The 27,573-nt window shown below is 42.7% G+C and overlaps 1 long non-coding RNA gene across 1 annotated transcript; it reads left to right on the top strand.

Moving 5' to 3' along the window:
• Positions 1–27,573, top strand: LOC128143648 (uncharacterized). Its single transcript, XR_008235835.1, has 2 exons — positions 1–1,214; positions 27,064–27,573. It is a non-coding gene; the product is annotated as an uncharacterized LOC128143648 (long non-coding RNA).

Consider the following 27,573-nt stretch of genomic DNA (forward strand, 5'->3'; position numbering starts at 1 on the left):
GTGGAGGGAAGTAGGGCAGCGGAGGAGGGGCGGCGGCGGCAGCTGGGGCTGGCGCCGGGGGCGATCCGCAGCCCCGGAGGCGCAGACCGCGGGGGAGGGGCAGGGGCTCCGTCCCAGGCTGTTGTGGGACCGAACGCGGGCGGGAGGATGTCTGACTCAGAACTGCATCCTCTGAGGCAGAAACGCCAAAACTCCCTCCTCAGCTGCTCTCCCCCCCCGCCTCCAGCTTCCTCCTCACGAACGTCGTTACTCTCAGCATACCTATTCTTTATGAATCTCAACCTGAGGAGTAAATTTTCGCCACAAAGTACGCGAAAAGCCGGGCAGACCCGCCGGATCTCACACACGCAGAGGAACTTACTTGAGGGGCGGGGAAGAGGGGGGCGAGAAAGGGGAAGGAGCGGGAGCTTTGACCGAGACCCGTTCAGGGCGATGTGGAGGTTTTGACTGAATGTCTCCTGTCAAGAAGACAGTTGAGGCTGAGAGTCTTCCCCGAAGCGTTTTAAGGCTCATATATAAGGCAAGTGGGAGAGAGCTTCGGTTCTTAAAGCGAGTGGGACAGCACTAGCTGAAGGCGTTTCTTTTCTGCAGGGAACGAGACGAGCAGTGAACGAGCCTCGTTTCCCCTTTAGGGAACGGCACTTGGGGAGCAGGTATGGTCTGCTTTTATCCGGACCAGCGGGAGCTAGCAAAGCGAGAGGGTCGCCAGCCTCTCAGGGAAGACGCAGCTTCTGCCGTTTGCACGGAACTCCTCTCCCTTCCACCATATCCCCTCCCAGCTCCTGTTCTGCCCGCACACCGCCCTGCCTCCCCTGCCCGGCTTCAGCCCCTCCAGCGATACGGCTGATTGAGGGAGGGGAGGCGGTGGCTGGGGTTTCATTCGACGCCCACCAGGGGCTGAGCGAGCCTCCTTCAGTGCGCAAACTCGGGGCACCAGATAAAAGCTGGGCTGGCAGCTCTTACTCTGCCTCGATGGAGCCACCACAATCGGGTGACTGGAGAAGCAGTTAGCAGCAGCGCCATAGACTAGCGTCCCCCCACACCTTGGGCAGAGAGAGTTTGGGGCTTTAAACAGCTGCTGCTGCGGCAGGAGGGAGCCGAGGTGAAGGGATCCGCTAGCTGGTTGGACGCAGAGGAGGCGGCTGTAATGGGGCATTGAGCCTGAGGGAGGAGGGGGGCGATTAAACGTCTTGTGATCACGGCGGAGTCTATGGGTATTTTTTCCTGTCTAACTCTTCTGTGCGTGTGTCTCTTGTTTCTCTCTTTCTCTCTCTCTTTAGGGCGCTTGGCTGGGGCTGCTCGCTCGGGTTCTGCCTGTTCTTGCGCGAAATGGCGGCTGGCGTCTTGGTGGGTTTGGTTGTCGGTTTTTTGTGTAGGGTTTTTTTTTTTTTCTTCCCTTCCCCTCCTATTCCCCTCCCCCCACTTGTGCCTTGGCTGCGGCTCCGCAGCGAACCGCGGCGGAGACTGAGTCAGGAGGGGGGAGGGAGCTGCGCGGGAGCCAATAACCAAGCTGGCCGGGCTAGCCCGGCGCGCCCCGATTGGCTGGCGCTGACATCATCCTGCAGCAGGGGCAGCCGCAGCTGGGCAGGGTTGGGGAGCTGCCGGGGGAGGCTGGTGCAAAGGGAGAAAACGGGCGCCATGATCCCAGCGCGAGGGAGGACTTCACGGGCGGGGGATACCCGAAGAGCTGGTGGAAAGGAAAGCAGGAGCAGGCCTTGGCTTCTCGTTCCCAAACAGTGCCGGGGCTGTGAGGAGAGGAGCGGGGCAAGAGCGGCAGAGGAGCAGTTCGTGCCTGCTTTTGTAACTGCGTCAGTACAAGATGGCGCAGGGTCTCCCTGGAGAGGGAAGGGAGTTGCACGTCCGCCGGAGGTCATGTGACCGCGTTGCATTCTTGTGGGGTTTGGCTGCAGACCAAGCTGGCTGAGGCGGCGGCGGCGGCTGCCCGGGAGAGTCCGTGCTTCCCTCCCCCGCCCCGCACAATGCCGTCGGTGCCGCGTTGGTTCCCATTTCCCTTCCCCCATTAACCTTATGCACGAGGGTGTAGCTGCCGCCGAGGAAGGTTCTCGCTTCTCTCCTTACTCTCCACCCATCTCCAGGGTGTAACTGCTCTCGGGGGAAGCTTTCCATTCCGCCCCCTCTGTGCGTAAGGCTTTACCCACCGCAAGGGAAAGTTCCCCGTCGGTGCCTACTCGCTCCGCCCGAGTGTGGGAGCAGGCGGTGAGCGGCTGCTGCACTGGGCCTTCCAGCGGCTGGGTGTGCTCACGTAAATGCCGCCCGCTCTCGTTCGGCTTCCCCTTCTCGTGTACGAGAGCACTTGTATCTGTAAGTTAGGTTCCCCGGAATCATAGAACGGTTCTTGCTGAGTAACTTACTGAAAGAGTTGGTTTAAGCGATGTTTAAATGACCTCATTAAAATTGCTGAGGAAAATGTACAGGCTATGCGGAGTTGTCCATCTGACGAGGAGGTCGTCTCATTTCCAGTGTTGCTTTGCCGGGGTACAGGGTGGGGGGCCTCAGGAAAAATCTGCAAGGTATTAATGACTTTATTTTATTTGAACAGAACTTCGTTATGGAAAAACGGATCAATATTCTTTAATTTGTATGTTGTTGAATCCTGTTGTAGGAGTTGAGCAGCTTTTCTGTGGGGTAATGTGGCATGTATTACAAAGGCCACAGATGGCCTGCATCTTTAACACGGGGATTTGAGCATACACTTGGTGCAAATGAAAACTATGGTATGCAAATACTGTGAAGATGCCCCATGTCTTTCTGAGGTTCGTAGGGAAATGAACTTGTCACACAGGTCTGGGTAGGCTCGGAAGCTTGGCAAATACTCTTTCTGGATCTTTTTTTATTTCAATATACTGATGGGGGGGAAGTGAAAAATGTATGTTTTCCAATTCTAACACTTTTTTCTTTAAGGAATGCAACTTGTGTTACTGTTTGGGTGGGATTCTTGTGTTTTCAGAGCAATTTAATGCTAGTTTCCATGTCTTGTTCTTGCATGGCAGGGTGTAAATTTAGCCTCTGTATCTAACCCAACGAACAAATTAACAGTTACAATTGCTGATGCTTTAAGGGTGCTGCTTTGCTCCGTTTAGAAATCTTCTGTAGCACTTTTTCTGTTCTTAGTTTGTCCCCAGATAGTTGGGAATTTTTTTTTTTTCTTTTTTCATCCACAGTAGTAACCTGGTTGGGGATAAAGCTTGAATATTTGGCAAATGTGTTGTATGAGAACTACTGGAATGAAAGTAACTGGGTATATGACTATTATAGAAGACTCCTGTATAATAGATGCTACTTAATATGTGTTACATAAGTAGTATGGTGAGGTGGAGTCTAGTTACATAAGAACCGACTGGGGACTTGGGAGCTACTGTAAGTAGTCCATATTAGTTGCAGATACAGCCTGCAGGGCATCTCTGTGTTGTCGGGGGAGGGGTAGAACAACAGGGTTGGAAGCATCTAATAGCACTACATTTTTCCTTTGTAGGTTATATAAAGGATACCAGGAAAGAAATGGAGATGACAGTAATTAAGAATGAAACAGTGTGAAGCTCTCTAAAGTTTGGAGTCTCATTTGAGCCTAGCTTTTAGGCTGTAAGCTCTGCTTCCTAAAAGAACAGCTGCCCCCCCCTTTTTCTTGGGTGTCAGGTGGTGCCTGTCAGCTGAGCATTGCACCAACCAATTTTGTTCTGTGCAGACTACTATAAAGAGGAGGATTCTTGAGTCCTAGAGGTGGTGAGGCTTTTTTTTTTTTCTTAAAAAAAAAAAGCTTACTGGAAATGGTGTTATGAGGAGGCAGTTGGCTTGTTGACCAAACATTTTAAGTGACTGGATTACTGATTCTTCTTGTGTAGGCATAGTATGACATAAGGTAAATACTCCCTTTGTAATGGAAGTTTCCAGAGAGGCTTTCAGTGTACAATGATTCTTTTGATATAGAACAGATTTATTTGGGACCTGACATGGTGAATATTTCCTTGCAGATGTGTTAAATGAAGAACATTAATTTGAACCGAAGATGAGGAAAAAAACCACATTTCTATTTTATTAGTACTTGCATTTAGGCATGTATTCTCTAATTATGATATAGGGAGTAGTTGCCTACCTCACTGTAAGGGAGCAGTCTGAATGCTTATGTTATAGAGTAGTTTATATAGCATACCTGGAAATCAAAAGCTGAACTGGCAGCTAGAGCTTTAATTCTTAAAGCACCCATTTAGGTAGCTCACATCAATATCAGACTTCACCTGAAAACCAAGAAGTGAACTACTTTAAAAGTTCTCTGTGTAACTGGTAGTTTATTGCAGCAGTAGTTGAATTAAGGGCTGTCTATGCTTCTATGAAGCTATAGAAATGAGGGCAAGTTTTAATGAGCTCATAGTATTTTCTTGTTTGTTTGTTTCAAGGTTGTTTTATTAGCTGTTCTGAGGGAAGCAGTATTATTTATCTTCAAAGAAGCAGTAGCTCCAGCAGTGTAGTCTCAAAACAATGTCTGATGCATACTGAATTACTTCTGCTGCAGAAGATGAGTAAAAAACAAATGTGTATACTACTTTAAGATGGAAACCTCAGGGGAGGGGATTGGCCCAAAGGCCAGTCTGATGCAAGCTGTGTCTTAATCTGGAAGGTGAGGGGAAGGAAGGGAGCTGTAGGAGAGGGAGACTGGGTAAAAACAGGCATGTAGCTTGCATTTATGGTAGCCTGGCAGGGAGAGAAACAGTTTCTACTGAACTACAATTCTTGCCTTTTAATAAGGATATTTCAATTGGCTGGATGTTCTCCAGCAGTTAGACTTGTGGTTCTAACTTGCCATGATAGCCTGTCTGTGCATGTGTATGTGGTCTGTGTCTTTGCTAAGATCTGTTATTTAAACACTGTTGTTTACCTTTAGCCTCACAAAGGGACTGACAGGAGTTCAAGGGTATTTAGGGGAGAAAGGAGAGAGATACTAACAGTGTAATAGATCCAAGTATGCATTAATGGCATAGTTGAAACAGTTGAAGTGGTGCTCATTCTGAAAGATGATCCTGCACCTTTTCCCAGCTGTTCATTCTTGCTTCTGCACCACCCCTTTTTTGATGGTGCAAGTGATCATGTGCGAAGTAGAAGAATGGATCTAGCATAAGCCTAATTTTAATGGGTGGTTTTCTAATGTGAATGTTCATTGTGTAGCTTCACAAACACTCCTGCTTGAACAGGAGTTCAAGTAGGAAGAAGCAGCTGTGGGGAGAATGGAGATGTACAGGTTTTAACTGTTAGTGAAATTAGGTGTGTTTTTTCTCAGCAAAGATGTAGTTCTTGGGGAATTTTGAGAGGCAACTCTAAAAGGCTCTTGGTTAGTGCAGCCAGAATTGCTGCTTAAGGAGTCAGGCACACTCAAAGTTCAAAACTTTAAGAGTATGTAAGGCACTGCTAGATTGACCTGCAGTTGTAGGTGGCAAGATCATTTCAGATTCACTGAAATAATAGCCTACAAAAATAAGTGAAATGCTGTTTCTTCTCAACTGTGGCCTAGTTAAGTGTTCACAGGATTTTGGACTTAGGGAGCTTGTTTTGTTGGAACAGGGTAAAACTTGGAATAGGCTTGCATCTTCCAGAAGTGGCTGATAATCTAATAGCTGGGGTATTCAGTGAAGAATTACTCTTACTGGGTGAGTTCTGAGCTAATCTAAAAAAAAAAAAAAAAAAAAAAAGTGGTACCTGTGGGTCACAGTGGTCACTAGTCAAATGAATATGCATTATTTGTAGGTAGTTGAGCAGGTCCAGTGACTGCCTACTGGTCAGTTTATCCACCTGGATGTGGAAGGACTGTGTTCAAGGCTTGAACAGCAGCAGGACAGGGCAGAAACTTCCTTTGCACACCACTTCAGGCTTTGTGTTATGATGAGCTTTTTAGAAAATGTTGAGAATAGTAAGGTTTTTTCTCTAGAAGGAAGACAAGTTATTGACTGCTTCTACAATTCTTAACAGTTGAATTCCTCACTTAAAGGAGCAGGTTTAAAGCTGTTATGTGGCCTGCTAATCCTAGGATTAGTGGGAGTTTGCACCAAGTCCAGCTCACTGGTATGACCTTTGCGTAGTGAAGTGGGGCAGTGGTTTGTTCTCTCCTTCTAGCATGACCTTGTTATTTGAAGTAGAGTCTTTCTGATGAACTTCTGGTTGCTTTGGAGAGCAGTATTAAGCTCTGTGTAGTTACTTTCAGAAATGAGGTAGTGCTCTGACCTGATCATAATACACCACTAGCCCTGAAGCCCTGTCAATAACAGTTCTTTGATGAAGATGCTGAAAATAACCATCAACTGAATGGTTCCTCAGTCAGTGTTAAGATGCAGGTGGTGTAAGCACAATGGTCGTTCTTGAGGATCTCTAGGAAGAAAATGGGGGAAAATACTGCCACTTTCTGAGAGTTGTGCAGTGCCAGACTCAGGCAGCTACTGAACTGTGGGCTCCAGCATCCTGGAACTGCAGCTGGAGGTGGTCCTGTCACAGAGAAAGCAAGTGTTTGTGTTGTTTGTAAGCTTGGAAACCAAACAAAACTTAGCTGCTCTATTTGTGTGGTTATTTAGTATTGGACAAAAGAGGTTCCCCATCTCTGCTGAAACTTCTTACTGTGACTTGTCTGGATGGAGTTTTTTCATAGGGGTAGGGAACAACCACAGGCTCAACAAATAGATTGCCTGCACTCCCGTGGTCAAGTATGGAAGCACTGTCTGCTAGCTTGTTAATGATGCACAGTCATGCAGTAGTTTTTGCTCAGAACTAGAAATGCAGCTTGAGTGCAGCAGTATTTCATGTCTCTTCAAAGGTTTAGCTTTTGAAGACTGCTGTAGCCCTACTCAGTGAGGCCTATTAGGGCTCAAACAGTTTCAGAAGTACAGAAGTCTGACAGCAGAATGGTATACTCGGAATGGGTAGCTTTCTGACATTGAGTGCCACTGGCTATAATAATGGATTTGTTTCCTGCAAACTTCAGTAGTTTGGCAACTAATGAAACTTCGTATTGGTGGAGTTCAATTCTTAGTATCTGATCTATAGAAATTAGTGTCTGTCTTTCTGTCCAGTTGTCTGTAATATGTATGGATCTTTGATAGCTGCTTGATCCAGTGTTAGGACAACTGCTATAGACCAACCAGATAGAAGTTGAAAACTACCTTGTGTGGCAGATCTGGGGTGTGCTAAAACTAGTGGGGAGAGCACAAGAAGAACTTAAGCTGAAGAGCTATCTGGAAAACAAGCATTAGCATCTAATTTTTGTGCTAAACTCCCTTTTTCCTTGCATCCCATGTTCTCGCCTTTCTGTATCGGGTTAGATGACTGTCATGCGATTCCCCAAATTTAAGTGAAGTTGTTTGTTGGTTTTTTTTTTTAAAGAAAAAAACAACAAAACAAATGGGAGGTGCAGAGCTGTGCTGCTTTATTAGTGCAGGCAAAGCAATCCCTTGAAGAGACTATAGCTGATCATGAGATAGTAATTTACTCTCTACCCTAAGAGGTCTTTTACCAGCTTTATTCCCTGGTAAGTGCTAAACTGTGCAATGGTTGTGCTGCTTCATTTTGGGCCACAGTGTTTGCGGCCCAGTGTTGTCAGGCCGATGATAGCTCGATGTAGTCTTATCTGCTGAGACAGGGTAAGCTGTCTCAAATTCCATCCAGAAGAGCTTGGGCATTCTAATTAGAAAACTTTATAAGAACATGTTACTTAATGTCATTGTTACAGCTATCCTGATTTAGAAGACTACTTTTCACAAAATGAAACTGTTGCTTTTATCAGGGTGGTGCTACACTTTGAATTCATCTCCAAAGCTGTGCTTCATTACCCTGGCATTCATACGTTGGAGCAAGCTCATAAGCTTATAAAGGCATGCTGGTCTGTTGTCAGATCCTATTTTTAAACTGTTTCTGAGAAACACTTCTGTCTCCTATCTGTACAAGCATAGGAAAGGCTATACTTCATGTAGGAGCCACAGTGTCTAGGCTCAGCTAACAGCAATTTTTGAACTTGAATGTCTCCTCTTCAGAGATAGTAAAGTTGAATCTGCAGTGATTTCTCTGTTGGGGAGGGGAAATGATGATAACTAGGAAATAGTGGCAGTGAGCTATTGAGTCCTTGGCTATAACTACCTGTAATAAAAGATACAGGTTTATGGTGCTTGACAGACTAGCCAGACTTTAACAGAAATCCTGATGGCTAATGTCAAAGGACCTGCTTTGCTATACTTAATGGAGTACAAGAAGAGTTGAGAGCTGGAACACTTTAAATTGTATCTCTCCTGGTGAACCTTAAACAAAGCGGCTTTGCCTAATAGTCTGCTACTGATTTGCAGTAGCACATTTACTACAATTGTGCAATACTACTGTACACCACCTCTGAATTTCCACTAACTTTGGAAGACTGCATAAGAATGCAACTGGGTTCTGTATGCAAGTAGGGCTAGTATTTTAAGGTTTTTCCTCTCTGTGTCCAAGATCATCTACTTCAGACTAGGCCTGAAATACAAACACTGGGTGTTAACATACTCTTGCTGTACTAGGGAGGGAATTCCAAAGTTTAAGGACCACTTCAGAGAATATAATGTAGGTTTGGGCAAAAATAAAGAATACTGATGAAGCATTTAGACTTGGTTTTGTTTGTCTTTTAAAACTGGCAGGCAGGGATATTTCCAACTAGGCTAAATACTATGAACGGGAAGAAAAAAAAATCATGCTGCTGTGAAATGAATTATACAGTGCAAAATCAACATACTGCTTTCTACATGTCTTAGAGCTCTTTCAAGAGACTCTTCAAACACTGTAGTTGCTAGTGTAGACTAATTGATGGGAGGGAATCATCGTTTCAAAGCATTATTAGGACTGTACCCTGAAGGCTGTAGCTAAGCCTGCACTACTAAGAGTTGGCAGTGCAGGGTCTTCTGTTTAACAGGCAAGCTGCTCCTCCGTGCTTTCCTGCAGATAGTGTACTACAAATATTTGCCTTGGAAGTGCAGATGTTAGCTAAATTGGTTTGTCTTGTCTTCTGTTTCAGTGATATGACTACTTAACAATCGTGTTCCCATTTAAGTAAATTGGAGTCATTAACAGATACCAAGAAGAGCAGCTATCTAAATTTTTGCCTTGTAGGCCAAGTCTTAGTGCTTATATGAAGCAGGAAAACTTAACCATTGGACCTGTTGTAACCTCATGCTACAGTTAGCAAAGCAAGGTAATCTGAAGGCTATGATACCTTCTGCAGTTGATCTCCTGTTTAAGTGTGTTTGCTTAAACATGCCTTTTAATTTCAATAATGCAATGATACTGCAACACATGTTCTGGAACTGTTTCCTCATTTAAAACAAAACAAAACACTCCCCACGCTTCTGTAACCTAGCAAGAATATTCATATACTTGGGTCCTCTTCTGTTCAGTTTAATGGCTCTGCCTTACCTAGTCTGATCAGAACTATAGGCTTATGTCTCAAATGTCCCATAGGACTAATACTTCCATCCTTTCAATGTATTTTGTAAACAGCGTATCACAAGAAAGTAGGGATAGAGCTGAAAGGTACTTGTGCATGTCTGTAAATGCTACATAAAGCTTGGATATTTTCCTGTAGACAGCGCATGTATTTAACAGGAAGTGTCTTGCTCTGGGTGCCTCTTCTTTTTGCTTGAATAGCATTGAGCAACAATTATGTACTGATTGCGCTCAGTACAAGTAAACTCTACATCCTGTTTAGAATAGGATGTACATATTAACAAGTGTGAAACATCTGTTGCATCTTCCTAGAAATAGCGTGTTGCACTCTTGGATATTTCAGCTTCACAGCTGTTCAGAAGCCATTCCATATTTAAAATCCTAAGCCTTTAAGGGATGTCTAAAGTAACAGTTTAAAATAAGTGGTGGGTTTTTCTTACATGATGCAAGAATGAGTATTGTTTTGGGGTTGGTACTCTTTAACCTTCTGCATCATTAGTCCCCGCTATAGTAATAGACCATCAAAAAGCAAAAAACCTGGGTGTCCAAAAAGGTAGGTCCAGTAGACCTAGTTTTTCTTAATGTGTCTTTCTAAGATTCTTGGTTGAATCTGAATTTTGGATATACCCAGTTGGCACTGGAGTGAAGGAGAGGTTTCTTTACTGCTTAGAAACACTTTTACTGTAGCTCATAAGCTGAAATCTTGCTGTACTTGTCATATGATAAGTAAAGATGAGATATTTCATTAATCTCACTTGCTTTTCCCTTACACAAGTCTAACGTAAGCATTGGTATTTTTTTAATACATATTTTTTGAGTCCTATTAAGCAGGAGCATGTCTGACTTGCAATACCTTTTGAAATTCCCTTAGTATCAAATACTCAATGCTCAACTGGAAGTGCTCGAAGGGGACTCCTGGCCTTTCTGACTGTTGCAGGAAAAAATAAGAATTAAATACATTCTTCTGTAAACAAGCTTCACAACATAGACACAAGATCCATTTAGCCTGTTTAACTGTTCTTCAGTACATGTAAGCTAAAATGGTCAAAATATGAAATGTCAATATATGTGAATGACCATGCTTATAATTACAGATGACCAAAAGGAGGATGATGAAGGCTTCTAGAGGTAACTGCAGTTCTTAAGGGGGTGGAGTGAAAGAATAGGTGTGTTGAAGCAAAGGGCATATTCCTGATGTTAACTGGAGAATAGTTATGGGAAAAGTATTCTCATCAGGATTTGTGGGTTTTCTAAGCTGTTGTTCACCTAAAAAAAAGGGGGGGGAGGGGCGGGGGGGGGGGAGCCTGATTTGAGTACATCATCATTAGAGGTCCTGCCCCTAACTGCAGCAAAAGGGTGGACTGTAAGAAGGAAACCTGACTGAAATTTGTTTGTCTTGGTTGGAAAATAAGCAGGCCTAACCTGTAGTTCTTGAACAGCGTACAACTTTTAAGTAGCTCAAGGCTGTGTCTAGAGTAGGTCATAGAAATTATGAAAACGGAGGCATTGTATGCAACTGCAGAATTCTGAAAGACCAGTTTAGAGGGGGTTCTTCTGCATGTGAATAACATCCTTATTTCAAGCAGTTGTGCTGCATCCTATGTCACATGATTGCTAGCTGTTGTGCAACAGGAAGGCCTGGCTTTTTTTTCCATTCATCTTGCAGAGCTCGTGGAGGGAAACACAGATTGGACTTGTATTTAACGATAACTTCCTTCCTGTTGGGAACTCATGTCTGAACTATTAAGGGTTTCTGGCCACGTGGTTTCCTGCCCATATGTGAAATTTGAGTAAGCTTTGGAGTCTCGGGGTGGAGAGGGTGACTGGGAGCCATTTTTCTGTGGGATTAGAAAGTCATTCCATGATTGTCTCCCTCTCCAGCTTTCTGGATGGGTGTAACTAGGTGTACTGTGGTATATCACGGTCAACTGGTAGTATGTATAAGCTAAAAATATAGCACATAAGACCCACTTATATTTTTTTTATTCTCAAACTTAAGGACTTTTACTTTCAAAACTTAAGATAGCTTTGCTATATCTGAATGACACCTTGTATTATTTCTAAACATCAAAAGAAAATGACTGGGCTGGAGGCTAGCTGAAAGAATGGCAATTTTATGCCTAAATTTCCACCCCCCACCAGACTTCTCCAAAACCAGCTTGTAGGTTTCCTATGCAATAAATAGTGTGAAGTACATAAAGAAGCCATGAAAATCAGTTGAAGAATGAGGACGATTGCTCAAGAATGAGGAGCACAGAAGAGGAAGCTGCTTATCTTTAATTAGGTCTGCCTTTTACTTTGAATCCTGTTTTGGAACTAGATGTTCATGCCCAATCTCCTTTTGTAGCTTTCCGAAGGAGAAGAAACTCTAACCGCCAAATCAGTAGACTTGTTAAATGCAGAACTGGAATGATGAAGCCTGTAAGCATGCCTCCAAAGTCCTGCAAATGCTTTGTATGACTTAAATTTGTCTGCATGGCATAATCAATCTTTTTATTTTTTACGACTCTCAGTTACTAGGAATTTAAATTCCATGTTTATAGATGGAAGTAGAAAGAACATGATTTAGTGCAGTCTGATTTTATACTGTCATGCAAAATCTGCCTAGTGGCAGCTGGCTGTATGTAATTTTTTCTAACTTCTGTGTAACGTATGTGATTTTTTTTTTTTTCCCCCTAGCTGTTTACTCATGCTGTTTGTATTAACTTCAGATTTTCTTGAGAATGTTGTACCCAACTTAAATATAGAGGTGTTTGTTTCCTTTGTTTTCTAATATGAAACTCTGGTAAACCTGCTGATTTTTGATGGCAGAGCAAGAGGTGCTTGAAGGGGGGAAGCTAGTGCTTTGAGTTCACAAGTCAGAATAGTCTTGTAGCTTGTAGTTGCTGCTTAACTGACTTTAAGGTACTGGCAGGAAAAAGCGCTATAGTTTAAAAACACAGCTGGCAACAGGCTCATGTCTACCCTCAGAAAAGTAAACTTTCCTGCCACAATCTTCTGATCTGTTTGAATAATGATAAAAAGATACTGGGCAAAACCCAAGAGTTTTGTGACTGTTTGACCTGAGTATAAATATTTCAGGCTTTATTGGGTGCTTGGGTGGCTTAAATGTTGCAGCAATACTGTCTCAGTTATTTTTAGGTTTGGGGAGCAGGAAGAGTGTTTCCTGTATTCCCCTCCCCCCAAAACCTTGGGTACCTTAGACAGTGGGAAGAAAAGTAGCAACCCTGAGCTGGTTTATCAGCTGCAACTGAACAATGTCAGTATGTTTCCTGACCTCCTTTGTAGAAGGGCTAGTACAGCCACTGCAGTTACATTGCAGCACTTTGACAGTATTCTTTCAAACAGCACGAAGGCATCAAGCCTTTCAGCAAACGAGAATGCAGTTTACTTGTTACTTGTATAAGGATAGTCCCCAAAATGTGGCTATTAAAGCTCATAACTGGAATTACTCCTTCTCCAGTTGCTGTTATGGGAACTTTGATGCTATGCACAGGCATGACTAACATGAGAAATCAGTGAAACTGAATACTCTAGTGCCTCTTAGTCATTATAACATGAATATATTTAGGTAATAACTGTTAATGTCTTCACATCAGCTGCTACGTCTTATCCATAGCTACAGATTACTTCTACTTGTAGGTTTGGTACATATCCATGCTATAAAGCAAAGGAATATGGTAACTTGGTAACAGTACCTGTCTAGCTTGAGCCATGCCAAACTGCTTCCTCTTAAGAAAAACCAAAGAAACCCCAAACAAAACCAACCTAAATTGCTACCTTCATCCATTGAGGCATAAAGAAATCCATAGCAGTGCCTTGAATTTTCTCCTAAGGGAGAAGTGCAAAAAATGCTTATGGTCCTGGTTACTGGTACTGTAAAAATTGTGTAAGACTGCAGTTTTCTTGTTGCATGTCATGTTCTTTTCATATTGGCAGCAGTACACAGGTGTTAAATTTGTCAGGAAAAGTGCCTGGGGCTATTGTGCGGATCTCATATTTGCAATCAATGTGTACATACCCTTAACATAAATAATCTCTCTTCCTGACAAAAATCAGTCTGCAGCAATCCACCTAAAGGTATGAAGCTTCTTGGCACTGTGAAACCTGTGCAGAACAGGCCTAGAATCACTCGGGCAAGAAGCAGATAAATACTAGCTTTGGTATGCAGAAGTGTCCCCATGTATGGAGCAAAGGTAGAAACAGCAGGCTTGTCCTAGCATGCTCCTCCAGCTGCTACACAGAAATGTCACTACCGTGTAGAACCATGCTTTCCCTCCAGTCTTCTGTGTATTTTCCACTATGTATTTTCCAATTATTTAGCAATGGTGGTCATGCTCCGTTTGGGGATATTGATTTGCAGTTTGGTCTGGGTTTTTGTTTCATTTAAAGTTACGGTTTTAGAAAACTGAACAGATCTCAGCTGCTTACTGTGATTCTTCCCGCTGAAGCAAAAATTTCATGTTGGTATTAGCTGCCTTGGAAAACTAGCTATGTATGAAAGGATACTGATTGAGAATACAATTTTCAAAATCTTGAACTCTGGAAAAAATGGAGTGTCTGCTTACAGAAAGACTTGCAACCTCTTGCATCACTACTTGGGCACAGACAGTAAAACCTTAATCCCCTGATGTCTGAATCATGCTTATTCAGTTAAAAAGACATAGCAGTATGGTCATTTGACTAGTGAGAAAGTTGAGCAATTCCATTTGCCCTCAAATATATTTTTAATTTGCAGATGAAAATCAAGAATTTTGCTGCTAGTTAAACTTTTTAATTGGTAATTCTACAGGCTTGTGCAGTTTGCTTTGCAGCTTCATCCAAGGAATGCTCATTTAATATGAAATTAGTAATAAACTAATAACTGTGTGAACACTTGGATAGTTGGACATTGGTAGAACTACCCCTGTCAAAAGATGAAAAGGAACCATTAGTTATTAAACACTATATAAACATAAACTAAAGCAGTGAATCACATGAAGGACAGGGGCTGAAGTCAATGCATGTTCCTTTCAAACAGTAGTAGGGTCTGCTAACTGCACACAAGTCTTTTGTAGGTATTGAAAAGTGTAAATGCAAGCAGGGCTGGGTAGCACCAGCTATTGTTCTTGGTATGCTTTTAGTTTCCCTAAGTCCCAATGATGAAGTTGTAGGTAGTAGAATTGGGGGTGCGACGAGAATCATGTTCCTGTTCTTGGTTTTATGCTTTAGAATAAAGCCTCTTGCTGCTTTTTTGAGAACTCGCCAAAAAGCTTGTCCAAGTTGTGATCCTTTCATGGGAAAAGAGTGTATCTAAGTAGTGGGTGGGGGGTTGGGGTGGGTGTGGTTTAAGAAGCTTATGTTTCAAAATGAGCCTTTCACAATTCCTGATGCTGGTCAGATTATACATACCTTAGATGTGTGAAACAAATGTGATTTAGCCATGGATAATGTAGCCTGTTCACATGTATTTCTTATAGGCTGAGAATAACATTAACTAGATCTAGAAGAGTTGGATAAATTTTTCATGTAATGGTCACTCTGGACTGCCCTAAACTGAGCATGTATTACTGTTAATTGCATGTAATTACATGAACAGTGGAGCAGAAAGGAAGAAGAAACGACTTGGTTAAAGCTTTTTTTTGTTGCTGTTGAAAGATCAATAACAGGAAGCAAGTGGTAGATTGATATATATATATATATATATACACACACATACATAACAACGCTAAAGGGAGTGCATTAAGATGAAATTAAGGACTTCCAGGAATGAAGGCAGCACTGAGAGCTAGAGAAAGGAGGGGAAGTGGGAATTGGTGAGATGAGAGGATATCAACCAGAAAAGTGGTGAGCTAATCCAAGAGTAAGAGAAGGACCTATGGTGAAGAGAGCCATCTTTAGCAACAGTGTAAGAAAAGGCAGCCTTCCATGAGGACCTGCTGAAACTTAATGGCTGTTAGCTAATGATACCTGCCATCAAGAAGTCAATGCAGAAGTCTGCTGGATCTGGAAGTATGGGATTGACAAAAACAGCACTGCAGCAGTTGGTGGGGTGGTTAGCTTGGCCTAGGGCTGCAGGAGCCATGGAGGTGTTGTGACTAGTTGGGTAGTAACCCAACAAAGTAAAAAGTGATTAGCAGTAGGACCATGTTGGTGGTGCCTGAATCGGTTCAACTCAATGTTAGAACGCTGGCAGCTTCTTAATAAGCCCTAACTAGGAAGTGGTATGTCAGGGCCTGTTGTGGGTGTGAGAGGCAATAGTGGCTTGAGGTGTCTCTGTAGTTGCTCTTCACCAATGCTATGGGTTATTGCTCTGACACCAGAGTGTAGTGCTCCATCACCTCAGTTGTGTTGATCATTTGTGAGTGTATGCTGTGAACAGGGGATTGATCTGTTTAATAAGGAGATGGCTTTCTCCCACCTCTGAATTTAATTTTTGAGGTGGGGCTCAGTGTGGATCTAAGATTCATCAAAATGGAGTGGGAGTTATTGTATGATGTGAAACAGAATCCCTCCAGGCCCATATTGCTGCAGAAACACCTCTTCTTCCTTTTATTCACTTCTGTTTAAACTGTGTAAGTGGGTTTTCAAAGCACGTCAGTGCCTCATGTCAGGGGCATAGGTAACTAGAAACTAATGGTGATCCATGAATAATTTGGCTTGAGAAATTTTATTACATAGGTAGTCTAAGGCAGAGATAGGGGGCAAAGTCTCATTAAAGGCATATTGTTAAATATTACCATGAGATGCTCTTAGCTGTAGTCTCATTAGTTTGTCACAATTTAACAAAACTATTCTTGCAGGAAATGAAGTAGGGATCTTCTACTGATAACATGACAAGAAATAAATTGGGCAACAGTATGTGGCCTGTAATTACAAGCTTTATAAAACAAGGGGGTCCAGTGGCCCAGGCAGTCTGTTCTGACACTTCTCAGCTTTCCCCTGCTTGATTTCATAATGTTACAAAACATAATAGAGTTGAGTAGAACTGGATTTTCTGCAAGTGTGTTTCTTCTGAGCATCAAAGGTTTTTCACTTTCGTTTCATTGGATTAAAACAATGCAATTAGAAGAATGAGCTTAATGACAGAGCAAGTCTTACTTTCATAAACCTTTTTCTCCCACCCTCCCCCTTGCTTTTCCATGGCAACTCCAGTACCTCATGAGTTACTAGTAATGCTGGCAGAGACTAGTGTTTACAACTCAGTCTGGTTTTTTGAATACAGGCTTTAGTCTTTTCTAGCAAATTAAAACCAGATGAGAACTGCAGGGAGCAGAATGGAATTTAATTCTGTTTTGTGGTTTGTGATGTTAACAAAACTCTTTGGGTATTTTCATTTTTATTTTGCCTAGAAAATGGCTTGTACCTTCCTCCTGTCCAGTCATCGTAATGTGCAGTCTTTTTCTAGTGTGCTGGGGTAACTACTGTAAGCCTTCACTGAGATACGTTGCTTTACTTCCACTACAGTGATAGACTATGGTGTAAGCATATTACATTGATAATTCTTTTTTTCAAGTAAAAGGATCAAAAACTAGTAAATCCAGCCAGAAAAGGTTTGGGTTTTTTTTTTCTCTGCTCTTCTTGCATAGCTGGTGGAGGTGAAATGCAGTTGTTTTGCAACATTTAACAATTCTTTCTCTTTTCTCCCTTAACCTACCCTAGCTGAAAGTACACTAAAGGAATACTTGGTGGAATTTGAAGAGGGAGACAGGCTCAGTCACCCAAAACTTAAGTGGCCCTAGGATCTGTTATGCAGACAGGATAAGGATTTTTTCATGCCATTAATGCTGTGCTTTTTATGCTGGTTAGTGCCATCTCAGAGGAAAAGACTCAACATGTTGAATCACACAAACGTTGCTTCCTGCTAGAGTTCGGGATTTCCTTGCAGCTCTCCCCTCCATAGCTGCGGGAGCTGTTTTTGCGTAGTGCGTGTGCTCAGGCAGGAACTTGCTGGAGATGAAGACAGAAGCCAAACAGTTCTGTGCAGAATGTAATAGTTTGACTCAAATTGTGTGGCAATTGTCAAAATATCATAGGGTGTGGTAGGAACTGCTGTGTTGCTGAGGATTTATCCCTTCATAATTTGCCTAAATTATTATCGTATGCTAACCTCAATTAACATGAAAGTGGGGGAAAGATTTCTTGATGTTTTATAGCCATTTGAAACCTGATAGTGTGCAAAAATAAATTGCAGTATGCTGGAGTATTGGGGTTTTTTCCCTAGTTGCTCAATCTTAACTTCCATTCTTTCTGATTTCCCACAGAAAGAAAGAAAAGCTACTTGCAGAAGAAAAAGCTGTAGCTTCAAAAAGATTAACTTCGAAACCTGTGAACACTGGAAATACGATAAAGCTTCAAATCACTATCTAGTTTCACTAGGAATTAAAAATATGTAACCCCAGTAGTTACAGTAATAAATTTATACAGAGTATTTTGAAATACATACCTGCTTCATACAGCAGTTTGCTTCCTAGAAGTATTCCTAATGGTTTGTTATAGTGCTGAGTTTTAGTGTCAAATACAAGATTTGTGTTTTTACTGTGAACACAAACTTTAAGAGAATTTATATGAAGTCTACTTCTTCAGTAGTTGTTCTTGATAAACCAGGTCTTAAGCTTCAAGAGGCAAAGAGGAAAGGGGGGATAGTCAAACTTTCAGGCAGATAACTCAAACTAAATCTTTAAAAGGAAGAACATAACCAGTACTTGTTCCTTTTCTTGGTGATGACTTCAATTAAGTCTTGCACTTCTGTGATGTGGTGACATGCCTTCCAGTGCTTAGAAATATTAGCCTGCTGTTTACTGGGAAGCATATTCCTCCGAGACATAAGTTCAAGGCCTAATTTAAAGACTCTAGTGCCTTTATTGTGCTGTCTCTACAGTACAGCACAGGTGTTTGTGATGGAAGTATTTCTGTTCTGGAAGTTCCTCCTTTTTTCAGGCAATCTGTTAGATAAATGGGAATGCTTTTGAAATAAATACAAAACCCCTTGCTTAAGCCTTCTGAATGTGGAATAGTGTGAAGCAGTGCATTGCTCCGCTATGCACTTTTTTCATATGCTACTTCAGATCTGCTGTCTTTTTACCATGCAGTGCCAGAGGAGAACTCTGGAGGAAGCCGTTTCTCTCCCGTGTTTTAACTTCTGCTATACTTGGTCCAGTCCTTATACAGCAAACAGTTTCTTGTGGTGGAGTATCTTCTGGTCCTGCTTGGAGGAAGGGGAAAAAGTTGATCTTAGTGGAATGTCTGGAATAAGGGACTTCAAAGGGCTGCCTGAATTTGTTAAATCTAGTGTCTTAAAATTAGCATCTAGAAAAGCCTACTTCATAGGATAATCTGAATGTGTTTTACTTTGTAAGTCCTTCCCAGTGCATTCCATGAAAATGTTTCCAGTGCCTTTGCGTTTTTGTCTCTGGGCTCTGGTGATCCTAGGACATGAACTAGCACCTAAAGCACTACCAGAAATGCAACTCCTCAATCCATTTTATGTAAGTGAAGCTTCCATCCCTAAATATAGTTCTTGCTGCGATAAAAAAGGCTATATATTTTAATTAGATAAGGTCAATGTACCTTATTTGAGATAGTAAGATTTTTTCAAGCATTTTCTTAATGAAAATTTCCCTTAAGGGTCAATGACAGCCATGTAAACTAATGTTAGAATATGTGTGGGGGGCTATTTGTTAAAGGAAAAGCATGTTTTCACAGAGTGGTTTTTGGACTTCCAGACAGATTACACAAGCTCAAGAAGGCCCACCCCACATCCTGTGTAGAAAACCAGCTCACAGAAATGCCCATTGTTCTTCAGGATTATAAGTCACTGTATTTTCTGCCTGCCTTCTTTCTCAAAGTACTATATGGAAAATAGTAATGCAAAGGAACCACAGCAGCTTAACGAGTGCTTGGTCCTGCCAGGTACTGACCACTCTGCTCTTACTGAAATGGGGGGGGGGTGGGGGGTGTTAAAACATTAGGCTCCCTGGCTAGAGAACAAAGGTTTTGTGTTGGTAAAAGTAGTTGAGAGTGTTTTATTAGTTATGTGAATCAATTGATAATTGACATACTTTAAGCCTGAAAGTTGTTTTAATGCAGCCATGCCAGTATTTACTGTCTTTAGGGGGGAAAAAATGTTACAGGGTATGCGGTTTGCTTCAGGCATGGTGAATTTTCCTTGACATTGCTTCACCCCTGCTCAGTCCTTACTGCAAAAAGAGAGAATGGGGTATCTGGATCTAATACCCTACCAAAGAGACAGGGTGGTTAGCATTTCTGAATCTCTACCCATGCTTATTGCTGAGTTGTGTGGTATTCCATCTGCAAGTTAATGGACCTATCCATGAAGAAGGGAGCTATCAAGCCAAAAAATAGTAAAACTTGTTCACACTTCCTTTCTTTTTTTAATGTTTCACCTACGTTATCCTCTTGGAGCTTATTTTTTAAAAAGCTGAGGTGCTATTTTTCATGTTCCAGTTTCAAACAGGAAAAGTGTTTCAATGTGAATTTTAAAACCCCTGTATTACAGTTTTCTTACTGCAGAAAAGCAACAACTTACATTTCTTGCTGGAGTTCAGTACCTGTTTGAGACCAAAATATTTGTTATGGTAATACAGATGTAGCTAAGCAGAAGGCTGCCATGAGAGTGTTTGAGGCTGTATCCTGCTTTTCTGCAGTCCTCTGAAAGGAATTGTCTCCCTTTAGTCTCTGCCAGTCTCCTGACTCTGCAGCATTCCCCAAAAAGGTGGCCCATAAAATGGGATTATAGGGAAGGCAGTCAAGTAAACAAAAGTTCCCTCAGGATGAGATTTGCTTTTCCACGCAGAGCTCCTGTGTGCTTTAGCCTGGCACTGCAGCCTTGTTCCCTAGCCAGGGACAATGACTTTTCTTGGTGACCCCAAGGGTGTGAGAGCACCTAGGCCATCCCCATGTTTTGGGGATAGTCTCCTCCTGGGCTGGCTAGCACAATAGAGTCCCCTTTGCAGTGTCTTTGGAAGGACACACCCAATTAAAAGTTAAGGGAAAATAATCTTTTCTGTGTCTCTTCAATGTCTGTATGTAGCAGTAAATGAACAGTCCCATGATGTGGCTATAGCTGCCAAAAATCTGCAGTGAATGTACAGTTGTATCCGTCATTAACTGTACAGTATTGCTGAAGCAGCCCAGTGCTTTTGTGAATTGCGTTCACGGGTAAGTAGCTGCTTAAAGCTGAAAGCCTTCATGCTTCTACAAGTGCACAGTTATATTGGTGGATAATAGTGTGTTTCTGTGATTGTGTGGTCCCATCCAGCCTCTTCCGTTGAAAGTACACAACCTGGGACGGGCTCAGTCTGCAGCTTGAGTACTTTCGAGTTCTTCGTTGAGACTAAATTACATTATCGATGAGGAGTGTTTTTGGACTTGCTCCCTGTGTCCAGTCCTGGCCTCGGTAATTTGGGTTGTCATTGCTGCTCTGCAGGATTACGCTGCATGGGATATCAGGGCACAAAGCCTTCAGACTCATGTTCCTTTCACTGTGTCTCTTCATATTTTTTAAAAAAACTCCTCAGATGGCTTTTGTCCTACCTTTCCAGTGGATGCTAGTCACCAGGGGAATGGTTCAGTCAGTAGTGGTCCCCTTATGCTGTTAGTGAGGCTTCAGATGCTGATGGCATTGTCTCACCTTTCTAGAGGTAATGCTGTGTAACACAGTATGGAGGCTTTTGTCCCCAGGGAAAGCTACAGTTGTAAATATTCTCCTTAAAACAACAGGAATTCATAAATTCATGTGACTGTGTTCCAGAATGACTGGTGTTAGTCACATCATTGATGTGTTACTGGGCATTAGTGAGGAGTGTGATAGAGATCCCTATGGGCTGGAAGACTGCCCAGTGCCTTTGAGATAGCACAGCCTTACACTTACTGCCATTACCTTTCTTTAGAGGTGACTCTGAACAGAAACTGTTAAACTTGTCGTAATTGGTCTTGGTGTGAAGCTTTGAACAAATAGCAGCACAGAGAATTTTGTTATCTGAAGAAACGTAGGCCAAAACTCTCCTTTTTTTGTTTCTGCACCTGGTACAAAGAAGTAGAGAGAACAGCCCTGGGAACAGGGGAGCCAACCCAGTTCCTGCTGCTGTCAAAAGCAGTGAATTCATTCGTGTACCCCCTACCGTAGCCGAAGCAAAGAATTGTTTGCTGTGGGTTCTAAATCAGCAGTTGCTATTCTCTTTCTCTTGTTGGTTGGTTTCTTTTCAAAGCATTTACAATGGGGAGTGCATTTACAAAATTGAGGTAAATTCAGGGCCTGTAGCTCCTACCACAAGTGACTGCACTCAGGAGTAATGTCACTGTCACAGCTGTATGCAGCTTTCGTTTCTAGAGGGTCTGATTCTCTGCCCTGGTCTATAGGGGGGTATAAATGAGAGAAAGCAGGACGCTTTAATTTCATGGCAGTCTGCTGATAAGGCCAGTGGTTATTCTAAGACTGCTTAATCCTATTTAAGGTTGGGATTTTTTTGGAAGGTCTCTGATTTCTGGGTGTGTTTTGTACAGAAGCCCATTTAAAAGCTGGGGCTGAATTAATCTGTCATATTTGCTACATAAAACAGTGATATTTTCATCATGTCTCAACTGTATGAGAGTTAAAAACAGGATTATTAAATTTTCCAAAGTTTAAGGAGATTAATTATATTTTTAATACCTCCAGGTTTATAGGATCTGATGCTGAATCATGAGGGGAAGTAACAACACATTTAATTACTGTATTTTCCAAACATTAGGTAGATTATATAGATATAACAGCAGGGAACTGAAAATGTCTTGTGAATAACAGCAACACCTGCTTGTATTTAATTTAATAATTTGTGGGGAGTCATGTTGTAGAAAATGTCAGTTTATGAACAAGCTTTTGAGGGGAATGATACGTTGCTAAGGTTGCAATATTTTGTATTATGCTGTACAGATTCTGTATCATAAATCAAAGCAGCAGAGCCGTATGTCCATGACCTCAGCTCCAAAAATCCTGCAATTAGTAATGATTTAAATTAACATGATTTGTATGGGAAACAGCTTTTAGAAACCTTTGAAAACTGGAGGTGTGCTCAATGAAGGAATTCTCGGATGCTGCACAGAGCTGAAGCATCAGCTCTGGCTGCCATGAGCTGCCCCATTATCAGTGCTGCAGTATTAAAACTGAAACCTGCAAATCAGGGCAGACTAAATGAAATCAATGTAATTGCTCAGTAATGCAGAGCTGTAAACTCCAAACAGAGGTCCATACAGGGGTCTTTACCAATTCACTTCAACCCATTCAGTAATGTAGTGCCTCATTCAGCAATTCAACCAAGCAGGTCGCATATCCCAGTCTGTGTGAGTTTTCTTCCCTCCCCAGTCCACCTGTGTACCTCCACTGGCAGGCAGGTGAACTTGCAGTGAGCTGGGTCAGGAGAAAAAAACCTTGCTTTTGTCACAGTGGTTGATTGATGCCCGTGTAGCTCTGTGAATGGCTTGTTGTGGGGTCAAATGAGTGCCAGTGCAAGGGAAGCAGGAGGGAGAACCTCCTGTTTTGGCAGCAGTCAGTGATCAGATTGGCATTATGGTTTCATGAAGTCCTATCTGTAAGTTATATGCTCATCTATAACTTTCTGGAAAGCTGTGGTTGTTGAAGGCATCACTTCCCCACAGCCGAGTGCCACCCCTCTCCTGGGCGCTGCTGCTCTGTTTGTCAGCTGCTTGATGCAAAGGCAGGTAGGGGACACAAACTTGGCTGACTATGAGCTTCTAGGATCTTTCTAGAAATTTCTAGGATTGATGCAGAGAAGTCTTACAGATAAAGTATGGTTCAGATGACTCTGTTTACATTAATATGAGATGAAATAGGTGACTCTTGGGTGACTATAAAGAAGTCTAGGCTCAGACTTGGGCAGCTGCGATTAGGCGGGTGAAGCCATGCTGAAGGAGACTAAAGACCTCAGTGCAATTTTCTGGAAAATAAAGGAATCCACATAGTAAAAAGACAAATGCAAGAATGGCTAACTAAGATCATAGGTAATGAACTAGTATAACTCAAAAAAAAAAAAAGGGGGGGGGGGGTTTACAAATCCCAGCCAGTTTATCTAGATCATCAGACCAGTGTCAAAGTACTGAAGTCAATTTGTGGACTGAGGTAAGACATTGGAAGGTCATCATTGCCTTGGGGGGGGGGGGGGGAATCTTCATTTTTCCTTGTAAAGTTTAAAGGCCCTGAGCAGTGTCTGTCTGAGGACCTGTTTTTTACTACCTACTGTTAGAAGTGACACTAGAGATTACTAAAACTGGAAGAAGTTATATGAACCAAACCTCTTTTCTCATTTTCTATTTAGTGCTGTCGTTAGCGTTCTTGGCGGCACTTCATAGATACTCACTTTCAGTGGTTTCTAGGCTTGGTTGCACTTCCTGTCCCATATATTAGCATAATGATGTCATTCTCGCACACCGCTGTGGGGGAGCGTGGTGGTGTGCTCTGCCCAAACCTCTGCAAGAAAGGCTTTCTCACTCTTGTACAAGAAGACTTTGCTTCTGCTCTGATGGCTGAAATCCAAATGGAGGGTCCCTTTTTTGAGCCTCCCCTGTATGGAAGTGAGGAGCAGAGCAGAAGAGGCAGGGGGATAAGTACCTTCCTCACGCCATCTTCTGTAGGAAGCTACTTACAGGACTGTCTGCACCTAGTGTGGGTAAGCAACTGGAGCCTCATAACTCCATCGGTGCTCCCATAGTCCCGTACGGAGCTGTAGAAGGGAAGGAAAGGGTAGGGAAGCCGCTTACCCCTAAAGCAGACAGAGCAATGAAAAGTGGGAGCAGGAGCTTCAAACATATCCCTGCTCCTCTGGCCAGGCAGGGCTGGTCATGGGAGTAAGGCACTGAGGAAGTCCCATCTGCCCAGTGCTCCTTTCATGGCCCAGGAGAGCAGCAGGGTTTTTTTTCTCTGGTTCTCCTGCGTGTCCCAAGAAGGCAGCAAGGACAGAGTGGTTTTTCCTTGGGGATGTTGCTGCAGGAGAGGGAGGAGTGTGGCTGCCAGGAGGGAGCAGGCAGCCCCAGCGCCTCTGGGGAGCAGCCTGGGCCTGCTGCTCTTTCTGCCTTGTCAGGTTGCTCTGTGTGCACCAGGCCAGGCTCTGCTGTGCAAGCAGCAATTATGCAGAAAGCTTTAAAGTGATAGAAATCAGCGTGTTGAAACGAACTTGGAAAAAACTTCTGGAAGACTTTGTCCCCTTAAATCTGCCTGAAAGGGGCTCTTCTAGCATGAGTCATCTGCAGCTGTAGAGGAGCCCTGGGCAGAGCCTTCCTCCCCTCTGCTGAATGGAGCTGTCAGAGTGCCCGGAGCCAGGGCAGGGAGAAAAATACCCCGATTCATTTCCTAACGAGATATGCATGGGAGAATTCCCCACGGGGCCGCCGGTGGGGGTTTGCGGCTTTGTGTTTTTTCAATCACTCGGCTCCACATAAGCAATACTGTGCAGCTTGGAGCTCCCACCCGGAGGACTGAAACACCCCAAGCCTGTCCCCAGGAAGCAGACAATAGTGTTGATATGCCTGTTGCTGCAGAGGAAGTGGCTTCTGTTATAAGCAACAAGCAATCTGTCAGAGTCCATGGTTGGAGTGGTTGCCAGGCTAAATTTGACATAAAATTATTTAACGTTTTTGGCTTTTGTCTTACTGTTTTCTAGAGATGTTTCTCCTGCTTCCTACCATTTAAATCTCACATATGGCAGGGTTCCCCCCCCCCCAAAAAAAAAATTGACACAGGCTTTTATTTAGAAAGCACAGAAATGTTAACAGAGAATCCAGTCTATTTAATAGATGATGGAAATATTCTCAAATGCTCTCAGTAGGTTAGCAAAACTGGGGCTAAACCATATGCAGCTAAGGTGTTGCTCAGGGCTTCGTCGTGCCTTTTCCCATCCCACCTCGCTGTAATCAGTTTGTGATCTGAATTTGACATTGGAAGTATGACATATTACTGCAGAAAAGATGGTATGTGAAAGTTAGACTTCAGATATTGGAGGCATCAGGCGCCCTCTTGTGCTGTTTCTCTGGCAACATCACAAGGCAAGCAACTTCCCAGGAGCAGAGGCTGAGCGGAGCTTCAGCCTCTGTAGCTTGTGGGGAGACGGGTGTGTGCTTGGGCACCTACATCGTGATCCAGTGTGGGACTGGTGTGTAGGAGTTACTTATTGATGGGTCCACAAACTTCACTCCAGCTATATAATGTAACCATTCAAAATGAAGCTTTGAACAGAAAAAAGTGACTTGTATCTTCCAAGAGACAAAAATAAGATTTTTAGGTTCATTCAAAAGTAGCAATGTTCGCTAAGTATTAAATTTCTCTTATGGGCCAGATTTTAAGTTGAATTTCAAACTTCACTGACTGTTAATAATATGATGCAAGTTCAGATTTGGGGGGTTTAGACTATGCTGTATGTTTATAATCATTCACCTCCTTGCATTGCATAATATCAGGAAAATGTGCTGCATCTCCTTGGAAGTCAAACTCTAGGATTAGTTTTATTAACTCTAGTTAATAAATACTTTTTCAGATTGCTCACTGCAAATGCCTCACTTCTCCAGATACCAGACTATAAGTAAAAGTGCAAAGTCCAGAGTAAAAGAGGTAAATTAATTTACAAAGTTAACTAAATGGCTATGACGCCTCTGAAAACACAGGCCCTCGGTGGCTTGCTGCCTAAAGAAATAAATTTCACTGTTTTTTTGTATGTGGAACTCGGTTGTTCAAAGGACACAGATATATTGTTTTCTGGCCAGTTGCAAAGTCCCAAACTTACTGATACCTTTAAGATGCAGACATGACAGAACATAACATGTGCAGTGAGCTCTTCCCCTTGCCAGCATTTTTCTGTCTTCCTGGCTCTTTGGGGATTAAAGGTGTTGCTTATTTCAGGCTTATTGACCCAGAGCAGTTTTGGACTGGGCTACCTGCCATTCTGTGATGGCATTTCTAGCAAAATAGTGGTTTCTACCAGTGTACCCCTCAGCCTGAAAGCTCCTGAGGATTATGATTGTTTCATAGAGCAGTAACTAGAGTATAAAAGAAGAATGGTCATGCTGGGCCTGGCTGAGATCCATCTAGCCGATACCAATCCTGTCTCCAGCAGACACCATGAGTGGATGCCTTGATAAAAGCCTTAAGAACAGAGCAGGTATAAATGCTTTTTCCTCTACTGCTCTCCCAGTCTCTAACCATCTTCACATCCTGAGCTGAATATGGGGGTTTGTGAATTTAGTGAACCTTGACAGAATTCATTTCCAAGATCGTCCAGTCTTCCACTGAGCTAATATTAAACTTCAGTGTTCACAGCATCCTTGTTGTGATCTCTGTTGAGCACTGAGCTGATACCATATGGAACTTCCACCATACCCCAGTATCTCACTTCTGAGTGCTAATGGTCAGCTCTGACCACATATATGAGCACATATATGTGAAGTTGTAATTGTTTTTTCTGCCTGTGCATCATTTTACATTTATCTATATTGAATTCTATATGCCATTTTATTACTCACTGACTTATTCTTTGTGCAGTCTGTCACCTCTCATTCTCACCACCCTCAATAACTTAAATCATCAGTAAACTCTGTCATATTCTTGTTCCCCCACTTTTCCAGGTATGCTGAACCAGACAGCACCATCACAGATCTCTGGGGAACTGCACTGATGAACTTTGTCCACTGTGAGCACTGACCATCTTGTCTTCCATTTCCCATCTTTTAACCATCATTTACCCCTGGAAGGATCTTCCCTCTTAAGCCATGGCTGCTTGGTTTCCTTAAAAGCCTTTTTGAGGAACATGGTTGAAAGCTTTCTTGAAACTCAAATGCACTTACACCAACCAAACCATCCTCATCCTTATGGCTGCTGAGCCCTTCCAAGAAGTCTGATAGTGCTTGATGCAGATTTCCATTAAAAAAAAACGAAACAAAACACCTGGGTTCTTCCAAAGTATATCATGTTTATCTGTTTAATAGTTCTATTCCTTATTATAGTTTCTACTACTTGCTCAGAGGTGAAGCTTTGTACAGAAATATGCCTCTGCTGACAATGGTATGACTTTGGCAATGTGACTATGTTTTGTAGTACTTTTCTACGTTCTTTGTAGAATGTCACAAAAAGTATCA

The sequence above is a fragment of the Harpia harpyja genome, chromosome 6 (genome assembly GCF_026419915.1).
Source record: "Harpia harpyja isolate bHarHar1 chromosome 6, bHarHar1 primary haplotype, whole genome shotgun sequence".
NCBI lineage: Eukaryota > Metazoa > Chordata > Aves > Accipitriformes > Accipitridae > Harpia > Harpia harpyja.